This window comes from Suncus etruscus, chromosome 3 (assembly GCF_024139225.1).
Source record: "Suncus etruscus isolate mSunEtr1 chromosome 3, mSunEtr1.pri.cur, whole genome shotgun sequence".
In the NCBI taxonomy this organism is placed as follows: Eukaryota; Metazoa; Chordata; class Mammalia; order Eulipotyphla; family Soricidae; genus Suncus; species Suncus etruscus.
Window position 1 is genome coordinate 89,840,128 of NC_064850.1, and position 10,103 is coordinate 89,850,230.

The 10,103-nt window shown below is 35.0% G+C and overlaps 1 non-coding gene across 1 annotated transcript; it reads left to right on the forward strand.

Annotated features, from left to right (window-relative positions):
* The first annotated feature begins 1,998 nt into the window (after positions 1-1,998).
* On the forward strand, positions 1,999-2,128 carry LOC126005228 (small nucleolar RNA SNORA51). The gene has a single exon (XR_007494397.1). It is a non-coding gene; the product is annotated as a small nucleolar RNA SNORA51 (small nucleolar RNA).
* The last annotated feature ends 7,975 nt before the right edge of the window (positions 2,129-10,103 follow it).

Genomic DNA, 10,103 nt, shown 5'->3' on the forward strand with positions numbered 1-10,103 from the left:
TTACAAAGCCCATTTCTCTTCTTCCTATAGTATCTTGGCTATTAGAAGTAGCTGTACAAACCCATAGGTATCTCCATGCAGAAACCCACACAGTGAGATTTTTATCACACTATTTATGCTCTAGCATTTGGGGCAAAGAAAATATGGATAAGAAAAGACAGTAGAAAAAATTCGTCATTTTAAACACTGTAACTAATTTCATTAATTATGTTGTGATTCAATTAAGCATTTCATTTCAGAACTCTTAAAGCGTAAATTATTTATTAATAATTAGAGATCATTACCTGATAGTGTTCATTTTACAGAAGAGGTAATGAATAATTTATCAGCTTTGCATGGTTGTCTTCCCACAGCCCTCTTTAGATGGTGTCTATATTTGTACATGTCAGCTTGCCAATATGTATGTCTGCTTATGTGTATCTACCTGTTCCTTCTGTTTAGAGAGGTTCTTCCTGCATTCTGAATGTCACCTAAAACTTTTAAGTCTTAAAATTTTATGACATAGATTGTAGTTGAGAAAAAATAATGGCAATGTTATACAGATAAAAATATTTATTTTCTTCTCATGACTGAGGTGGGCTCTAGCTCTAAGAGCACATTAGAATTGCATTCTTTTTTGGGATATTTTAATATCCCTATTCATGATTCTTATTTTGATTATTATTATTTCATTGTTATATACATTATTACTGTATTTAGTCACAGACAGAAGTAAATAAATACTATGTTTAGTGCTGCTTTAAGATTGTTTATAATAGGGGCCGGCGAGGTGGCGCTAGAGGTAAGGTGTCTGTCTTGCAAGTGCTAGCCAAGGATCAGGACAGCAGTTTGATCCCCCGGCGTCCCATGTGGTTCCCCGCAAGCCAGGGGCAATTTCTGAGCACTTAGCCAGGAGTAACCCCTGAGCATCAAACGGGTGTGACCTGAAAAACCAAAAAAAAAAAGATTGTTTTAATAATAGCTAAAGCAAACAATACAATTTTAATACATTTTATGATAAAATCAAACAATAATTGGCAAATAAAATTATTATATAAAAATAAAGACCAAAGTGCAATTGTTTTGGAGCTTAATACAATCACTTTTACTATTTTCTTGAGTAATTCACTCTTTTGTTATATCAGTAATGAATTTTAACTAATGTCATAAATTACCAAACTGGGAAATCACTCAAGATACATGTACCAAGAGCATTATATTAAACAAGTGACTTAATCACATACACAAATCTTTGTGATTCTAAGTAAAAAATTATCTACTTTAGGAACTTAAATTGGAGATAACTTATTTATTGAACTGATATTTTAGTCTCTAAATCTGTTATTAGCCCTCAATCATAACATTACATATAGTCATGTAACTTAAAAATTATTTAAAACTTATCATCAGAAAATTTTTATTTACATCTTTATATTATAAACCCAGTGTTACATAAAATTTTCTCCATTAAAATGTGTTCGTGAAAGGAAAAATTTTAGAAACTCTGGGAACATTGACAGAGGATGGTTTATACTGATGGTGGTACTGGTGCTGACACTATGTTTTGTTGTTGTTGTTTATTTGTTTGTTTATTTGGGTCACATCGGCAGCGCTCAGGGGTTACTCCTGGCTCTCTACTCAGAAATCGCTCGTGGCAGGTGTGGGAGACCATCTGGGATGCCGGATATGAAATAACAGTCCTTCTAAATGCAAGGCAAATGCCTTACCTCCATGCTATCTCTCTGGCCCCAGTGGATCTTGTGATGACACATTGTATGTTTAAAACTTAACCATGAATACATTTGTGAATCACATTTTTTAAATAAAAAATGTTAAATTAAAAAAATTATTTAATAATAAGAAAAGAAAAGAAAAATATGTAGAAAGCCTGTCTAGAGTACAGGCCAGTGTGGAGTAAGGAGGAGGGACACTTGGGATATTGGTGATGGGACTGTTGCACTGGTGAAGGTTTATTTTTATATATATATCAAAAAAATCAAAAAAGAAAAGAAAAGATAACGCCTCCCATGCTTACCACAGGCTGTGTTCTTTACACTGACTGTTGAGAAAGAGGAGGTACAGTAAATGCACCCCAATACACCTCAACCCAGACCCTTTGCCTGGTCTGTATTGTGAATGGGGGACAAAAAAAAAGAAAAGAAAAGAAATTCTGGGGCTGGAGATGTGGCATGGAGCGGTAAGGCATCTGCCTTGGCGGCGCTAGCCTTGGACGGACCATGGTTCGATCCCCCAGTGTCCTATATGGTCCCACAAGCCAGCAGATAGCCAGGAGTTACCCCTGAGCGTCACCGGGTATGATCCAAAAAAATAAAAGTAATTCTGGTCTAAACTTTGTCAGCAGTATAGTGGACATTATTTTGAGTCTCAAATTTAAAACTCAATTTCTAATAGCTTCTGTACAAAGATGAATTAGAATTATAAATAAATAGAATTATAGATATAAATAAATAATGAGATAGTATAATAATATATGATAAATAATAACTATAAATACTAAATTAATATAGAATGAGAGTCTTTCTATTTTAATACTTTAGTGACTTTTTAACTACTTTCATGACTCAATACAGAATTTATAATGTTCACTATGGCAAGCCATAGTAAGTCTTTGCTTAGAAGCTTTACAAAAAAAATGTTTTTTACCAAAAAGTCTTTAGCTTTGAATCAAATTATGTATAAATTCAAGGACATAGGTAATGTGGCCTAAAAATGTTTAGGGAAAGAAAACATGCCTTTTCTAAATAAAGCTCAATAGTCTTTGATTTCTTAGTCACACAATAGATTGTTTTGCTTACATAGTGATGTCTCTCCTGCTGAAGCTATCGCCAGATGTTTTAATTGTTATAAAATCTATTTATCATTTTAACCATTTATTAGTATATACTTAAGTGTATAGTCACAATGTTGTGTAACCCTGGAGAAAATTTTATTATCCCTTCCTCTCAAAATGCTGTATTCTTTTACTTCATACATCTCATATTCCCTCTCTCACCTTCCATGATTCCCTCTATTTTATTTTTGGTCATTATGAATATTTTTATGGGAGTTGTTAAGTAGAATTAAAATATTATTTTTGTGTGTTTATTGTGTGTTCTTTTTGTTTTGTTTTGTTTTGTTTTGGCTAGGTTTTTGGTTTTTGGGTCACACTGGGCTGAGCTCAGGGGTTACTCCTGGCTCTACACTCAGAAATCACTCCTGGCAGACTCGGGGGAACTATATGGGATGCTGGTATTCAAACCGCCATCCTTCTGCATGTAAGGCAAATGCCCTACTTCCATGCTATTTCTCTGTCCCTCTATTGTGTTTTTAAGCATAATATTATCAAGGTTCATCAGTGTTGTATACATCATATATTAAAGTCTCATTCTCTAAAGTAACTGAATAATTATATGCCCTATATATCTCACATTTTCTGATCTATTCATTTCTGGTGTGTATGTTGCTTCTACCTTTTGATTGTATGAAAAAGGTTTTTCATGAATGTTGGTATATTAATATGAATTTAAGACATGCCTTTAGCTCTTTTGTAAGTATAACTATAAGTATAATTCAGGGGTCATACAGAAACAGTAAAACATTTTTTAAGAAACAGGAAGATAATGCAGAGTTAAGGTATTTTTCTTTAATGTGTTTGACACTGGTTGATCCCCAGTCCTTATATGGTCCCCTGAGCACTAACAAATGTGATCCCTGAACAAAAAACTATGGGTAAACCCTGAGCACTACCAAGTGTGCCTGAAGAAATCTAAAATGAAACAATTCTTAAGAATCTTTCTTTGTATTTAATTTATCTTTATATCTTGCTGTATTCATTATTCTATATCTATCTGTAGTATTCTTCATTGAGACAGGGATGTGCCTTGGGTTGTTTTTTTTTTTTTAGATCTCCTTTAGCTGGTACTCTTTGGTCATCCAGGAAGTGGTTGCAAACACTCTTTAGCTCTGGGAATGTATCTGCAATGATATCTTTGATCCTTTATTCTTCATGGGAGTTTTCTTCCTGGGCCTCTGGGACCCAACTATTTTTATGTTGTTTTTCTTGAGTCTATAACAGACTTTTATTTTCATCTGTTAACATTCTTTGAATATATTTTTTATTTTCTGATCATTTATTTTAAGGATCTTTACAAGCTTTTTTTGTTGTATGGAGGTGTTATACAGCTCATCTTCCAGGTCCCTGTGTCTGTGCTTAGCTGCTGTTACTATGCTGGTGAGGCTTTCCAGTCTGTATATTATTTTGCCTACCAATGTTTTCACCCATGTTATTTCAGTTTGAAGTTTTATCATTTCTATTTTCATATCTTCTTGAATCTTGATCATGGTTCATTCAGTTCATTCCATGCTTTCTTTGAGTTCTTAGAACACCCACCCTATTTCTTCTCTAAAGTCATTATCTCAGAGGCGATAGGTGGTTGAAACTTGTTGGGTACTCAGAGCTTCTATCTTCATTATCTAAGCATGGTTGAGGTCTGTGTTGTTTCCCCATTGTCACACTTGCAATGTAGTGTTTTTTATGTACAGTGCTGGGGTTTATTAGAAGAAGTGCATGGCCATCAGATGGAGTTTCTGTGCTCCTTTGATTTTGTTAGCTGCTTTTCTCTCTGTCTGTCTGTCTGTCTTTCTCTTTATTAGCATATTGATGCTCATCAGTGCAGTGGGCAAAGTTTTGTGCAGATTAAAGAAGAAGCAGATTAGCTGTCATTCTCTCTCCCTCTTGCACACAACATCTATGTTTTATATACATTTAAATATATATGAAACAGAGTGTTTGCCCTTATATTTTTTATATAAAATAGCTTCGTTGCTAGGAAACAAATGATGGCTTAGATGATATGTACTATAGTTTCTCAAAGGAAAAATATATGTATACACTGTAGTGGCAATAAAATAAGAAAATTAATGGTGATAAGGCACAAAGTAATTTAAAAACCTTAAAGAGACAGAACTTCAATAGGAGAAAAACATCCCAAAATAAATATTTTGAGTGGGAACAAATTTGATTAGGCCTGCAGACCAGTTTGACTGATGTAGATTAGTATGGGAAATAAGACTGAAAAAGTACAGTTGATCCAGGAGACTTTATTCTATATTTTATTTTTAAATATCTGGAGATAAAGTTTAAATTTTTTAACTAACTGAATAAATTGGTCTGGCATTCACATTTAACATTTAAAAATTATAAAATCAGATGAAGCTCCGTGTGTTTATCTCAAATTACGTTTTTCTTCCCCAGACACTTCTTTCCTTCATTTGTCTTTGCTATGCAAAGCCTTATGCACACATAGATGTATCAATACATGTATATAATATATGTATACTTCAATTTGCAATATTAACATCTTACATCAACATTTTTTATGAAAGTAATCATTATGCTTTGGTTCTTTCTAAAATATTTAAAGCCTTAGGTAGAAGATCTAAAGTGGGTTTTTAAAAAGTTGTAAAGCATAGTTTTGTTTCATTGTTATACATTTATTAATTATTTTTTCTCTTAGCACACATTAGTTACATACAAAGATTACGATTTAGAACTTCAGAGTCAAATTTAAGCTTGAAGATACTATTAAAATTCAACAAAACATAGGTTCAAATTTTGCCTTTGAACCAATTGAACAGTGGATTCCTGATGACTAACCTGGACTTGTTATTTCTGGTCTGCTGTTTATGAATTTATCAGTTTGGTAATCTATAGATTATCCATTTTGTTATATAGGTTCTATGCAAATAAAGACAGAATAGAGAAAATTAGAGCATAGTGTTTATGATAATTATTGTCAGTATATTTTAATGAGTCCTATTGTTGGTAGGGGGAGATGGTGAGGCCTTTCTGGGCTCCATCCAGCTCCCACAGCTCCTATGGTCTGGCAGGTCTGAAGGTTGCAGGGTAAGGATGGAGAATTCACAAAGCAGTCAGATGAAGTTCCAGGAGTCAGCCAGCTTTATTTCATAGTACCTACCGCCATACACATCTCCTCACATGGCTTCTATACTAAACATTTTCCTAGCAGCTACTTCTCTACTCCTTCTGGGCTCTCTAGGCCTCTGTTTCCCCTTTAGCTGCTTTTTCCAGGCTTCCTAACTGGCTTCCAGGCTGACTCACTCACTCCCTTTGGTGATACTACTACTGCTGCTTCTTTGATGATGCTCAATTGCTAATGCTGAATCTGATGTTGAATTGGTAATACTAAATCTGTTGCTGAATCTCTGATGCTGATGCCTCTCATACACTTCTCTCTCTAACTCTCCTTCTTATCCCCTTTCTCTCTTCCCCACATGCAGACTTCTCTACCTGCCGATTCTAGGTGTGGGCAGTTCTAATTATTCAGGAGGGATAAATAAGAAGTTAGGGGAGGGGATATACACAATAATAATTTTAAGAGAACCAATTAAGTAACTGCTGTTAACCATCAAAAACATCATGCCAGGTGCCGGAGTGGTGGCACAAGTGGTAGGACATTGCCTTGCACTTGCTAACCTAGGATGGACTGTGGTTCTTTCTCCTAGCATCCCATATGGTCTGCCAAGCCAAGAGAAATATCTAAGTAACCCCAGAGCATCACCGAGTATGGCCCAAAAACAAAACAAAACAAAACAAAACAAAAAAACCTCAAACAAACAAATAAACAAACAAAAAAACCCATCATGCCAAAGGAAGTAGAGCAAAATGCTAAAATTATGTTAAACCACTGATCTCCTTTTAATTCAGTCAACATTACTATTATAGTGTGAAAAGAAGTCACCAACTATTTATGAAAAACTTGGCATGACTGTGTTCCTACAAAAACTTTATGCATATAATAGCAGGCTATACTTTGAAGACTCACTCTATAAAAATAATTCTAGAATGAACCAGGGACAGGAGTTCATACTGAGACTCTTTACTCATTGTTCTTGATTTTCATGCTTTTTTTTTTTTTTGATTTTTGTTTGGTTTTTGGGCCACACCCGTTTGACGCTCAGTGGTTACTCCTGGCTATGAGCTCAGAAATCGCCCCTGGCTTAGGGGGACCATATGGGACACCAGGGGATTGAACTGTAGTTCTTCCTTGGCTAGCGCTTGCAAGGCAGACACCTTACCTTTAGCGCCACCTTCCTGGCCCTGTCATGCTTATTGAAATTACTATCATTTTCACCAGAATGTATAAATACACTAATAATAATATATAGTTATAATATTTCACTGTCCCAATTTTAACTACTAAAGGAATTTTATTCTCAAATTTGTGCTAGTTTTCCAGAACTTTGATGATATTGTCAGCTACGAGGAATCCATTTTTCCTTATCAGTATACCTAAAGGAGCTATTTCACTTCTATACATTATATAAATTAACAGTTACTTTCAACAATGTAAGTGTATAACTTATTAGTTTTTCTTGGCTCACATCAATAGAGAACACAACCACAGAAAATTGGTCACAGTTGGCAACTTCTATGGTTTATAATCTTTTATAGCAGAGGATCTCAAGAAAAAGCTAGACTATGTTGCCTTCTATAGTTAAGAAAATTCAAGTTTATCTGGATCATTTTCTGTGAGCCACTGAAATCTTTTATTTTGGTCACAGAGTCACATCTTGTTCTTTTTTACACACCTCTAGTGATACAATTTTTTTTGACTTTAGTAATTCTGTGCATTTTCTTTTCTTTTTTTTTTAAATAATGTCTTTATTTTTTGTTTTTGTTTTTGTTTGTTTTAGAGGCCACACCCAGTGATGCTTAGGGATTACTTCTGGCTATGGGCTCAGAAATTGCTCCTCGCTAGGGGACCATATGGGGTACTGGGGATCAAACTGAGGTCTGTCCTGGGTCAGCCAAGGTGGAAGGCAAATGCCTTACCACTGTACTATCACTCAGGCACCATAAAAATAATGTCTTTATTTAAACACCATGATTACAAACATGATTGTAGTTTTGTTTCAGTCATAAAAAGAACATCCCCTTCACTGTTCAACATTCCCATCACCAAACTTTAATTCAAGTCTACGTGCTCATCTCTCTATGAGCTCCTTGAATTGTAACATAATATTAGCTACTCTTTTTTTTAATTTAAATATCTTTATTTAAACACCATAAATACAAACATGTTTGTGGTTGGGATTTATTTATGAAAAAGAACACCCCCCTTTACCAGTGCAACATTCCCACCACCAATGGGCTACTCTTGAAATCTTTTTTCCCCCAGTTTTTTAGGTAAATATCATGTACATAACAGGTAAGATCTTCCCAGATTTGTAGTGGGAACAAATCAATAATTCCAAACAAGTAAAGAGAATTTGATAAAGAACATATATAAATAAAGGTATGAACAAACTTACTGAACCCATAAGGATATGCAATATTTCCAGGATTTTAGGGACAGAGTTTCTGGACATAAATAGTGTCTAGAAAAGATTACTGTAAGAAAGAGAGAGTTACCCGGAGTGGTAACACAAGTGGTAAGGCGTCTGTCTTGCAAGCGCTTAGCCTAAGATGGACTTTGGCTCAATACCCTGGAGTCTCATATGGTCCCTCAAGCCAGGAGCGATTTCTGAGCACATAGCCACCATGGACCTCACAGGGTGTGGCCCAGAAAAATGAAAAACAAACAAGCTAAAAGAACTAAGAGAAATCTGGAAAGGCAAAAAGAATGGTCCCTCCCAAACTCCTTTTCTTTTCACAAAGGATGAGATTTATTTTATTTTATTTTTTTATAGTCTCTTTTATCAGGACTTAATGTTAAGGGATATTACTTCTATTTATTTCTTTATATAAAGAGACTCATCAGTGTACTGGTAACAAGGGAATTCTAAAGCCAGTTGACTCAGTTTAATCATCATCCTACAATGTTTTAGTCAGTTTCTTGAACAGTTATTTGAAGTATTTTTTCCCTCAGTTTCCTCACATGCAAAGCAATAACAATATTACTATTTATTTATTTTTTTTTTATTTTGGTTTTTGGGTCACACCCAGCAGTGCTCAGGGGTTACTCCTGGCTCTATGTTCAGAAATCGCTCCTGGCAGTTTCAGGTGACCATATGGGATGCCAGGATTCAAACCACCATCCTTCTGCATGTAAGACAAATGTCCTATCTCCATGCTATCTCTCTCCAGCCCCAATAACAATACTGCTTATCTACTCCTGATGCATAAAGTTCTTGGCATAGACTAGGCATTTTATATGCACAGGTTAGCATTTTTTAAAAATACAAAGCTTAACTTATATGACATATTGCTGTTTATATATTTACATTATAAGAGCAATAAGTCTCGGGGTTAGCACTGAATCTTTACTGTTTAATATATGCTACAATATAATTCAAGTTACAATGGCCATGATGCTCTAGTTTTATTTCTAATAATATTTGACCTGATATTTTTTGACATCACTTCCTAGATAAGATAAGGTTAGCCTGATTTTTGTTGAGCTCTCTCCTCTGTTTCATTGTCCAGCCTTATGTCTTATGCTAATTTCTGCATTTCTAGTGGCATTAATCTTCAGTGGCACAATGAGCATAGTCATCAGTATTTAAGTTATTCATGTTAGAGCACATTTACAAAGCACTCTGTATTTCAATTCTAATCAGGTAGTCTACAGATATATATGTAGCTGATATGTTGAGACATTTATTCCAATTCAATGCAAGCTTTAGTTTCTCATTGGCCACATCAGAAAATTACACCACTTTTTATGTTTGAATCCTACAAATGCTTGAAGTAATGCTTTATTTATCTATTGCTCTGTAACAATTGCTCTAAATGCACTGGATTAAATATAGCAATGCATTATTTTATAATTTATGAATATAAGAAATACAGGTCTCATTTAGCTGGTATCTGCTCCACCTGGGTCTCTCACACAAGAGCAGACCAAGTAGGACTGCACAGCAGGTAGGGCTGTGCAAATAGCTGAACTGGGTTCGATCCTTAGCATCCCACATGGTCCCCTGAGTATGCCAGGAGCAATTTCTAAATGCAGAACCAGGAATAACTCCTGATTGCTACCAGGTATGACCCAAAAAGAAAAAAAGAGTGAACCAAGCATTGACCAGGCTGCTGTCATATTAAGGCTTACTAGGACAGGATGATCTTAAAAATTCACTCCCATGACTGCAAGTCTCAGGCCTGT